Here is a 13,344-nt window from a genome sequence, read left to right on the forward strand (position 1 = left end):
CATTTCGTGGGAATTTGCAGGTGATAATAATTGCAAATATATATAACATAAAAATTCGAAAAAATATATTTTGTAAGCTGTTGAATATCGAATAAAATTTCAGCACGAACTCCAACAATCACATCAGCCGAATGAATTTGTTCGGTTGCGATGGTGTTTGTCTCACTTTTGAATTTTTTACTTGGCATTTTGCCAAATGGCTAAATTTATAGGCACTGTTGTTTTTTTTTTTTGTTTATCCAGATAAAAATACTTTGTTAGATGAACAAACAAACGCCAATAGTTTATAAAATCGCTGCTTCCACGGCAAATATGTAAAAATTCTAAATAATTCTTAATATGTTTGCGAAAATTTTGAAATGCACAATGTGTTGTAGATCAAATGTAAAAACGAGTTTTTTTCTTTTTTTAAAGAGAGTGAGAGCTCCCTAATTGCTTTGTTTTCTGTAAAATTATTTTTTCAATCATCTTTACAATTTTGTTTTCATAAGGGTATACCGTTATATTGTACTGTCAGTAAGTCATTCTATTAAATTATAAAAAATATGTACATAATAGTATATAATATACTGTATTTCCAATATTCATTAAACCCTAATACATTAAGGTAATCAAAATATATTACTGAAAGCTATAGTTTTAATTAAAAGTTTATTGTTATAACTAAAGTTTTTAATTTTACATTATTTATATACTTTTGCTTAAATTCATTAGAAACCAAAAGAACAAACATCTTATTCCATTGGGTTTTTCTAACCAGCCGCCAAAAAAAATTTTAAGTCACTAGGAGAATTACTTAGTAAAAACTGCAAAGGCTTGAATTCATTTGCAGTATTCATTTAAAGCAGTTATAAAGTATTTAAGTAATAAAAGCGTAAGATTAATACAAAACCAGCATTAACTTCATAGATCATATTTCGTAGCTGAATTGCACTTCATTAATAAAAGTGAATTTAATTTTGTTATTTTATTAAAAATTATTTTCATTCATGGAGTTCGTAAATTTTAATTAATTTATTTAACGAAATTTCCGTTATAATATTTTATTTTATTATTACATTTTTTTAATTGATTTTATTTTATGTTGTTTTAGCTTTAATTTATTTTATTTTACTTTACTATGAGATTTTGGGTTTTTGAATTTAATTTTTTAGCTTATTTTATTAGAATTTATATAATTTTTTTAATTTTATGCTATGTTGTTCTATTTATTTTGTTTTATTTTATTTTTACTTTGTATATTTTTTATTTTATTTCAATTTGGTTTAATTTAATTTAATTGCATTTATTTATTTTATTTTATTTTACTTTATTTTGTTTTGTTGTGTTATATCTTATTTGGCTTTAATTTATTTTATTTTCATTATTTTATAATAATTTGTTTATTTTATTTTGTTGTATTTTATTTTTTATATTTAGTTTTTTTATTTTATCTTATAATGAGATTCAGGCCCCTATTATGAGAATTTTTCGATCCTCGATCTTCGCTGGATATCGTCCTTTTTTGCTACCTAATAGTAATTTCAAACTATTTGTATTAAGCGTATATAGTGCAGGATGCTCTATTTTTATTAAAATTAATATCCACACAAATATTATTTAAAAGATAATGTAATGTTTTCAGGATGCAAAATTTAATAATAAAAATTTTTGAAAATAGAAAAATCAATGTTGAAAATTAAAATATTTTAAAACATATTAAAATTACAAAGTTCAAAGTAACATAATAACAAAGTTAAATAAAAATAATTGAGTCAATATAATTTAGAACGCTACATATAGGTCCAAGGTCGTGATTACAAAACAACTGCTTCGAAGACTGGTTTCAAAAATTGCACAAACTCCGTTTATAACAAAAAGAACTTGCAGAAAGGATCAGTTGAGACAATCCATAGCGCAAAATCTGAGAATTGTTGCCAATTTCTAAATGGTTGGAATAGACTTGGCTCTGGTGCATTGTTGCAGCCATTCATCTTTACTGCAACTGGCAAAAAATTTGCCAGTTGAGCAAACCTCTTGTGATTGAATCATAGTTCTGACTAATGCATGGCGGAACTATACAATGAGGCAGCACGGTGACAGCTGATTTGTACTTTTTTAATATGATTTGATACATCAACTTCCAGGGCAGTACGATTTTGACATTAGTCCAACAAATTACATGGAAGTTTTTTTTTATCTTTGTAGGAATGTCACCGTGCTGCCACCTTGCATGGTTCCGCCATAGACTAATGTTTTCTGAAAAAATGTGTTTCAGAATTTTCGTTTTCCGAATTTATGGGGGGCATCACGATTAACTGTTATTTAAATGCCTGGAAATATTTGAAAAAAAACGGCAGAAATATTTAAAATTTTACTCCTTGCATTCAAGAAGCCAAAATTGACTTATAATGCTTCAATTATGTTTCTGGGAATATTGTTTCAAAAAACAGATGCCAAATGTTTTAAACTTTTGTTCTCAACTGCCTGTAGCTTTCATATTTTTTCATACATGGCAGACAGACGCACATTTCGTGGGAATTTGCAGGTGATAATAATTGCAAATATATATAACATAAAAATTCGAAAACATATATTTTGTAAGCTGTTGAATATCGAATAAAATTTCAGCACGAACTCCAACAATCACATCAGCCGAATGAATTTGTTCGGTTGCGATGGTGTTTGTCTCACTTTTGAATTTTTTACTTGGCATTTTGCCAAATGGCTTAATTTATAGGCACTGTTGTTTTTTTTTTTTTTGTTTATCCAGATAAAAATACTTTGTTAGATGAACAAACAAACGCCAATAGCATTGTTTACTATATAGTTTGGCAGCTTAAATAGAGCTTATGTTGCGAATAGAGTGGAAGGCAGTGGACTAGGCAGTCGAATGTCATATAATGAAGGAATTGATGTTCGGAGTTTTTCAAAATTTGCCCGAAATCCTGAATCACAAAAGGGAGTGTAGTTAAGTACGAAAATGAAAAAATGTAGTTAGGTTTTGCTCATTTTTTAGCAGGAGATTTTTATTTAAAAAATGTAATTTACAAACCAATGTTCATTCTATTACTTTTTTAGCAGGAGATTTTAATTTTAAAAATGTAATATATAAACCAATGTTCCTTCTATTACTCATTTAATTATGGAGCTTCACATGCACTTTATAAAAACGTGCTTTTTATTTGTACGAACTTATTCCTCAATGAAAATAAATGAAATACGTATTAATGTAAGCATTAATCATGCTTCTTACTTCTTAAATGTTCTTCTTAAATATTATAAATGTGTTAAAAGTAGCAGGACTAAAATAATATTGACAAATCTGATATGTCAAACTAATTTTATATAATAAAAATGATTTCATAAATTGCATGCATTTTATACATATGCATTATATTTTAAATTTTCTCTAACTATTCGTTTTGTGCTATCTAAATTTTGCTTATGCATAACTTTCTTTGGCTATATAAGCTAACAATTCCAGGGGCCGTTTTCACCATCTTCGGTGAACGCTACCCAGGGATGCACCTTAACGTTAAGCTAATCGTTTATCAAAAAATTTCCACCGTTTCCGTTGAAACACTTCGAAATATTATCGATAAAGAAATTATCAAGATAAATTGTATCTCGTTTTTAACCGAAACGAAAAGCTTTCGTTAACGTTATAAACGTTAACAAAAAAGTGATACTTTATGTTTGAATTGTGCTGGCAATGCTATAGCCATGGTGAAGCCGTACGGTGGTAACAGCGAGCGGACCTACACACACAAAATCCATGTAATTTGTTTGTGTAATTCGTTGGTGGTAATTTCAAAAATACTCTGAGAAATGGTCATACTGTCAAAATTCATGAGAAAAGATGCAATCAACTTGGCTAATGCTTTCACCTTTAATGACTTTAATCAGCTTTGCCAACATAGTTTGAAATTAATAATCAATATAAACGATTTGATTTCGTTTTGATATGGCAGAAAACGAAACAAAATCATTTCGTTAATTTGACGTTCTTAACGCTAATAAACGAAACGAAATGACTTTGTTTCGTTTATTAACGTTAATTATCGTAACGATATGATATCGGTTCGTTGGTTAAGCATGCCTGACGCTACCAAACACTTTATTTGAAAGAAATCGTTCAGTGATTCCTCAAACAAGGACTACTTTAAAATAACGGACGTTAAAAGTTCCCCTGTCACATGAGGTAAAATGAAATACAACTATTTTTATAACATGAAGATAGATAGAAAATTTATTGGGATTTCACTACCACCGTTGATCTATTGTGCCCTCATCAGATTGCGTCGCGTTCCAGGAGGATATGTTCCACCGTCTCTCCTGATCGATCACGAAATCGACATGAATACAAAATTATGTTTTTTATTTAGTTGAACGGCGATAGAAAATCTGTTTTTTTTTTCTAAAATGCAAGAAACTTCAAGAAGAACGTAAGTTTTTAATTATTTGTGTGTTGCTTTGACATAGGCGTTGCGTTGCTTATGGACTGAAGCAATTAAAGCACGTGTGTTCAAAGTTACATGTAGACGCAACGCAAGTGCCAAAATGACGCAAAAGTCACCTTAAGCGTATTTGCTGTAGGTGTTATTTATCAATATTAATTAAAAATGTTAGATCTCCTAAAAAGTTGAACTTAGGCAAGATACACGAGAGGCGTAGCTTCGTAGACGCCTGCAAAATATGCATGCAGCTAAGATCTCTCTACACCTCAAGATTGCTTATGCTGTGCCTAATACCCGTCTATGAAGCTACGCCTTGTGTCCATCTTCTCTTAGATTATATTTCAAAGACATTTTTTTTTAACTTTAAACTTTGTACATAGTATTCATGTACATGTCTCCTACTATGGCAGTCGCTAGCATACTACTATTTCATTATTTAAAAAAAAATTAAGATCGGAAAAATGCAACCTTACCACGTGCATTTTCAAACACGGTTGCCACACCATGTTGTCATTTGGGACCAAAATTTATCGAAAAAGGAACCATACCTCAAAAAAAAAGGACCAAATTTTAGTTTTATTTTATTGATATACAAACAATTCGGCAAGTTACTAGAGTATCGTATTTGTTGTAAAAAGCGAAAATTTTAGGATGTTTCAGGGGTATCCTATATAAAATGTTGGCTTTAGTTCAAAATGCACAAACAAAAATAAAGTGTACCTTTAGGTATCACATTTTCAAATGTATAGGATAAGACTATGTCCTTCACCAATCTAACGTTGTGAACCTAGTTTTGCTTGATTGCAATGAAATAAAATGTATAGCGGAGTTAGGTTTTAGTAAGGAACGGTTAAAAAATTTGCGTTGTGGCAAACTCAATAAATCGTAAATGAAACTAAGCAATTGTGTTAATTCTATTTTTATAGATGCTTTCATTTTCATTCACAGTTTAAACTTCATACCAGAGCCTAGATTCAGTATGTGTTTTGAACTCAGACTAAAAATGAAACGTCTTAAAAGTTTCAACCGTATAATAATTGAATACCGATCGAAATATCTAAACACTAAAACAAGTATTTTTCTGATAAGTGCGTTGTTTCATCAAAAATTAATGACAATGTGTTTGTCCGAACATTCAACACTTCATTTTTAATGCCTCGCCTAAATTATCTCCCAAGTGAAATGTCATTGTTCTGCTACATTTTATTGATAGAGCAATTTTCGTGGTAAGAATTCCATTGGAGTAAATTGAAAATTATAGGTGGGTAATATATTTGCGGCAATTTTTTTAGCAGTGTTTTGAATTTCTGTTTCAGTGAAAAATGAAATAAAATTACCAAAACCGTGCCGAAAAAGAACCACAATTGAAAAAAAGGGACCAGCGGACCACATAGAGTTGGAAGGGAATGGACGGAAGTGGCAACCGTGTTCTCAAATGCAAGCTACCCCATCAAATACATATACATATAAATACTTCGGCATTACGAAATACGTTGTCGCGTTGTGAGGCTAATTATTTTTGCATAAAAGCTTTTTGACCACCACAATACCACAGATTAAGTATAAAATTTCACAAAAATAATACATTTTTTCGAAAAATCACACAGAATATCGGCAGTCATTGTTTACGAATTTAGAAACAATGAGAATGGCAAATACGAACGTGTATGAAATGTAATTTCAAAACGTATATGCACATGGTTGTATTTACATATATGCACGAAAATGCTTTAAAATCGCAGGAAATTGTTAGAATAAAGTTCAAAAATAAATGATAACAACTTTAATATAAATAAAAAGATTCTTTTAATAAAAACAAAAACGCCTCATATATTCTATATATATATCAATTGGTGAGGATTATCTCACTTTAAAATTTAAGCTAAATAATCTAAAGTTTTTTTTTGAAACTGAGTCGAGAACTGTGCGTGTGAATGTGCGAATTTCACCGATCAGCTGTTAGTTGCGCTACTTGGTAAATTTTACTATGGCCAATAGTTTATAAAATCGCTGCTTCCACGGCAAATATGTAAAAATTCTAAATAATTCTTAATATGTTTGCGAAAATTTTGAAATGCACAATGTGTTGTAGATCAAATGTAAAAACGATTTTTTTTTTCTTTTTTTAAAGAGAGTGAGAGCTCCCTAATTGCTTTGTTTTCTGTAAAATTATTTTTTCAATCATCTTTACAATTTTGTTTTCATAAGGGTATACCGTTATATTGTACTGTCAGTAAGTCATTCTATTAAATTATAAAAAATATGTACATAATAGTATATAATATACTGTATTTCCAATATTCATTAAACCCTAATACATTAAGGTAATCAAAATATATTACTGAAAGCTATAGTTTTAATTAAAAGTTTATTGTTATAACTAAAGTTTTTAATTTTACATTATTTATATACTTTTGCTTAAATTCATTAGAAACCAAAAGAACAAACATCTTATTCCATTGGGTTTTTCTAACCAGCCGCCAAAAAAAATTTAAGTCACTAGGAGAATTACTTAGTAAAAACTGCAAAGGCTTGAATTCATTTGCAGTATTCATTTAAAGCAGTTATAAAGTATTTAAGTAATAAAAGCGTAAGATTAATACAAAACCAGCATTAACTTCATAGAGCATATTTCGTAGCTGAATTGCACTTCATTAATAAAAGTGAATTTAATTTTGTTATTTTATTAAAAATTATTTTCATTCATGGAGTTCGTAAATTTTAATTAATTTACTTAACGAAATTTCCGTTATAATATTTTATTTTATTATTTCATTTTTTTAATTGATTTTATTTTATGTTTTTTTAATTTTAATTAATTTACTTAACGAAATTTCCGTTATAATATTTTATTTTATTATTTCATTTTTTTAATTGATTTTATTTTATGTTGTTTTAGCTTTAATTTATTTTATTTTACCTTACTATGAGATTTTGGGTTTTTGAATTTAATTTTTTAGGTTATTTTATTAGAATTTATTTAATTTTTTTAATTTTATGCTATGTTGTTCTATTTATTTTGTTTTTTATTTTTTGTTTTATTTTATTTTTACTTTGTTTATTTTTTATTTTATTTCAATTTGGTTTAATTTAATATAATTGCATTTATTTATTTTATTTTATTTTACTTTATTTTGTTTTGTTGTGTTATATCTTATTTGGCTTTAATTTATTTTATTTTCATTATTTTATATTAATTTGTTTATTTTATTTTGTTGTATTTTATTTTTTATATTTAGTTTTTTTTTATTTTTATTTTATTTTATCTTATAATGAGATTCAGGCCCCTATTATGAGAATTTTTCGATCCTCGATCTTCGCTGGATATCGTCCTTTTTTGCTACCTAATAGTAATTTCAAACTATTTGTATTAACCGTATATAGTGCAGGATGCTCTATTTTTATTAAAATTAATATCCACACAAATATTATTTAAAAGAAAATGTAATGTTTTCAGGATGCAAAATTGAATAATAAAAATTTTTGAAAATAGAAAAATCAATGTTGAAAATTAAAATATTGTAAAACATATTAAAATTACAAAGTTCAAAGTAACATAATAACAAAGTTAAATAAAAATAATTGAGTCAATATAATTTAGAACGCTACATATAGGTCCAAGGTCGTGATTACAAAACAACTGCTTCGAAGACTGGTTTCAAAAATTGCACAAACTCCGTTTATAACAAAAAGAACTTGCAGAAAGGATCAGTTGAGACAATTCATAGCGCAAAATCTGAGAATTGTTGCCAATTTCTAAATGGTTGGAATAGACTTGGCTCTGGTGCATTGTTGCAGCCATTCATCTTTACTGGATAGAAAGTCCATGAACGCTTCTATGGTCATTATTAAGTTTAGTTTTTAACACATGTAAAAAGTTACAATGTTTAAAAAGCTACAATTACGCGTTGAAATTCATTTCAGCGTTTTACACTTCTGGATAGTTGCAGTACTTAAGCTTTTTTCTTAATAATAAATAATTTTGCTTTTTTTTTATTTGACAGATGATGGGAATGTGCTTTTCTGAACGGCTGAATTTATCGACTTATTGAAGAACGACAATAGTCTTGATCGAATGAGTGTCATAATACCGAATGAAAATTCGCTCGATCAGCTCTTTCGACCACAGTCGAAGGTCGAATTTGTCTCATAATAGGGGCCTTAGTCTTTGCTTTTTATTTTCTTTAACTTATTTTATTTCAGTTTATTTAATTATATCTTATTTTTCATGGAATATTCGCTATTTTAATAATTTTATATTAAATTTATTTATTTTTTTATTCGTTTTTGATTTTCTGTTTTATTTGATTTCGTTTATGTTTTCTTTACTTCATTTCGTTTTTCTTTACATCGTGTTTTCTTACTTTGCATCACTTTTAACTTATTATATTCACAATTTTAGCTTTTTTTGCATTTGGGATGCCACTTCCGATTATTTTCTAGAGTTTTACAAACCTATCCTACAACCTTTCCATGTACGTATGTATTAAGTATATATGTACATATGTTTGATATAATTTCGGTATCTGTACCATTTGAAAACCTAACTTGTGCTTTCCCCCTTTTTTTCGTTGCTATCCAACATTTACTAAATTAGTTTTATAACATCTTAGCAAATCATTAAATTATTGATAATTTAAGTATCATGATTTTGTATATTCTTTCCCTTACTGAGTACTAAAAATTACTGTGCATTCACTTTTTATCTATATTATATATTAGGGGCATTTGTATTATCTTTTAGATTTCTTTTAGTCCCCAGCAATTTTTAAAATAGAAGTACTGTAATATTCATTTATTAATTTTTTAACAGAGCTGAATCACTCAATTCAGAATCAACAATTTGTGCGAAGTTGATTCAACAGCTATTTGCGATGGATATAAATTTACAGAAATATTGGTTGAATTTACCCGTTGTTCGGTGGATTTTACCAAATTTTTTCTTTCCATGTAGGAAAGTATTTGAGGATGTAGTTGGAAATAAGAATATATGTATATAAAATCACGATTAAAGGTCGGTCTAACTGATAGCAGTTGTATATATTATAGCTTGACACCGCCATTTACTTAAAAAATAATAATTTCGTGAAAAAAAGTAATCTGGTATGAAAGATTTATATGTATCTACTTTTACTAGAAATATGTCGTGGATTACATCTCCTGATGAAACGATAGGCACACTGAGCGAGCACTCGAGGAATCGATATGTTCATAGTAGTTAGAGAATTTCGTATTCGAAGCTTTTTGGAGATTCGCACAACGCTGACAATATGATTTGGATGCGAATTATGCTATTAGATTCCAAATTATATTAACTAGCATTGACTTCAGTATTAGAACTTGGTCTGATCTATCTATCTTTCGTCCATCTTCATTATATTGATGCGAATTACATTACTTGAATAACTTGAATGTGCTTAGTCAAATCGAATAAAAGCCGCTTCCCTCTCATAAATGAGCCATAGGTTATAGTAGAAAAGTAATGCACAAATGTGAATAACATCCGTCTCATATAAGGTAATTTCAAACATACGTACAGGGAATATCAACAAAAAAGGCACTTTGGGAAAAAACGGAACAAATTGTACAGGTCCAACGGTGGCCGAAAAAGATAATGCATTGCATTCACACGGCCACAGTTGCTGCTTCGCCATTTCGGAACTCACGTCGACCAGAATCAAATTTTGCTCCAAGCAAATATGGTTGGCTCCGAAATGCATACAAAGTTGGTATAGCTAATTTTACTGCATAATCAAGCAGATAAAAAAATGTGTGCATTTAGTTTTTCTTATAAAAAATTTCACTAATTTTGCAATCAAATCATAAAGATAAATATGCAGCTGAAGCAATTCTACATACATACTATACTCCTAAATATTTTTATATATATCTTTATCTAAACAATTACTTGTTTAGTCTTTAAATTATAATTCATATTCTTTGCTTTATTATTTAATTTGAATATGGTTAATATTCCTTAACTTTTGTCTAGAGATCGAACAATACCACCAAGTCCTCTATAAGTCAGTTTTCGTAAGGAATACTTTATGAATCGTAGCTTTTTTTTATCCATTTGGATAACATGCGTGGAAATGGCTGGAAGACTTATTTATATATATCCTACGTAGTAAGAGTACGTAGGGCGTACTCAAGCAGATGCAGCCGTATACAAATCTTCGATCCATAGTCAGTATCGATACTATTCATCGAATATTTAACCGAGTAGAGTTAACCTTGCTACCTACTCACCTCCCAAGAAAATGTTTTAGGAAAAACCGATCACATAATTTCTATGCTTGGTTAATTAATATGGACTAAATTTCGTCCAGTGGTTGAAATTAAAACACTTTAGTAGTCACTAAGTATATCACATACAACATTAACGTTCCACTTTCGCCTTTTTGTGGTTTATTGTTGTGTTTGTGACATCCTTTCCTCTTTTTTTCTTTTTTTCTCTCCTTTCCTTTTATTTCCTCTCCTTTTTTTTCGTCCAGTTTTTTTATTACAATTTAGTAGTTTTTTTTTTATTATCTTTTTTCATATTATTTAATTTAATTTTATTCTATTTATTTTATTTTATTAACTAGCAAAGTATTATACAAAATTGTTGCAACCAACCAAAACGAATAAATACTGCAACTTGAATATCGTTGTTGTTGTTGTTGTTGTAACAGTGCTTCGCCCATCCAATAGGTGCGACCGATCACAAATTGTCATCAATGTCCTCTAACGGGGGTCCAAGGAAACTTGCTGTTTCAACAGGGGTGGACCATAATGAGAGGGATGTTAGAGACGTTGGTTCCACAATACATTTGAAGAGATGGTTGGTGTCATGTGGGGACACATTGCAAGCAAGACATACATTTTGTTGATTCTGGATAGGTAAGAGTTTAACCTGTTACAGTACCCAGATGGAAGCTGAGCTAGAGTGATGCGCGTTTCCCTAGGGAGAGAGCGTTCCTCTTCTGCGTGTTCTGGGTATTTTTCGTTAAGAACTGGATTCGCCGGGCAATTCCCGATATAGAGGTCTGACGCCTGTTTGTGGATATCACTGAGGACCTGCTTGTTTTGATACAATTGCGGTTGTATGCTCTCAAAAATATAGATTCTAATCGAACGTCACACCCAAACTTTTGGGTGTAAGACATTCGGTAGCGTAATACTATCGACGTGGATGGCCAATATTGTCGACATTTGCCGTGTCCATGTTGTAAATAATTTCGCCGATGATTTGGTCGGTGACAATGTTAGGTTTAGCGAGGCGACAAAACTGTAGAGATCAGGGGAATAGCTGTTTATTTTATTACAAAACTCATCGATGTGTGGGCATGTGGACATTATTGTGTAGTGATCGGCGTAGGAAACGATAGTGACTACTTCTGGTGGTGAAGGTAGCATCGATATTTAGAAGTTACACCACCCTGTGGTACCCCTTTTTTAATTCTTCTGGGTTTAGATGTTATGTTCCTGAATTGCACCGATGCTTGTCAACCAAACAGATAATTTTAGGTCCACCTTTTGAGACTTGGAGGAAGGGAGGTCCCTTCAAAGTCTTGCAGTAACGTTCCGTGGTTGGCCGTATCAGTGTAACTTGAATATTTTCGTTTGTTTTTGTAAACACTTTCATTAACAGCAAAGAAAATAACACATCTACTCATATTTACTGATTCTCTCTTTTGCTCGCGAGATCGAATCTGTGTTTGTTTGGCTGCTGGTTTTCTTAACACAACCACATCAAACAGGAGTAGCGTGTAAACATTCTTATAGCTTAATGCTGGCTGGCAACGGCACAAAAAATGCTGCTGGTAACCATAGCAACAGGTGGTTACCATAGCAATCGGCTCGATCGGCGGTAGTCGTGCTCACACGTACTTGTTGTCGGCTTCGCGTTGATGAAAATCAAATTTTTTAGATTTTATCGCTTGCCGCTGGTCTATTTAATCGTGGCCAACGTGATTAACAAACGTGTTAGTCTGTTAGTTTTGTGAGAATGTGAAATGAGCAAGTTCGCGGAAGAAAAAGATTTTATGTTGCGGTTTCGTGAAACCTACGAATGCAAAGGTCGGATGGAAAAAAAATTGCCAAAAATCAGGTAATTTTCTTAGTGGCTTAAGATTAGCATCTTATTATATTAAAATTAAATAAGCTACAAAACTGTATACTCCAAAAAATTCTTAGAAAAAAGTTCAAAAATTTTTATGGAAATTCGCAAAATTTACAAGCAATAAAAAATCGTCATCCGATGACATGTTTACGTCTGCACGCTACGAATTTTCAATACAAATGGCGCTTAGAGTTGGGTCGTTACGTTCTGAACTTGTTCAATTGACCGGGTCTCTCAACTGAACAAGTGAACTAGATCTTCGATTTCGGTTCTATTTCTTCTTTTAGTTCGTTTGTTCTTTTAGTTCGTTTTATCTAATGTTATTCTTTCTTTCTTCTCGTTCGCGAACATTGTAAATTCATACATACATACGAGAAAGTTCACAGTGAGCACGAATGTCGATGATGCCACTTACACTAAAGATATGTGTGGTCATCTTTGTGTGTCGCACTGCTACAACAATATATGTATGGACTCTTTATGAAAAACATCTTTTATAAGAAACTAATTATTACATTTATTAAGCTTGAAAAGTTCATATTTACAATTTGTGTCTATACTCTTTCAATTTACTGGATCTTCCGAAATTTTAAACTTTTTTTGAAGTTAATTATACATATATATATTAACTTATTTATTCATAACACATTTAAATATACCTACAAAAAGGATTGCTGCATACACACCTCCATCTATACTTGTTGGCTTTTTTCGCCGGTGCGAGCAGCAGTGAACAAATTTGCTCGAAAAAAAAGAACAGATGAACAAAAAGAACAACTTGTTCGTTCATCAGAAAAAGAA

Source organism: Eurosta solidaginis, chromosome 4, assembly GCF_040869045.1.
Source record: "Eurosta solidaginis isolate ZX-2024a chromosome 4, ASM4086904v1, whole genome shotgun sequence".
In the NCBI taxonomy this organism is placed as follows: domain Eukaryota; kingdom Metazoa; phylum Arthropoda; class Insecta; order Diptera; family Tephritidae; genus Eurosta; species Eurosta solidaginis.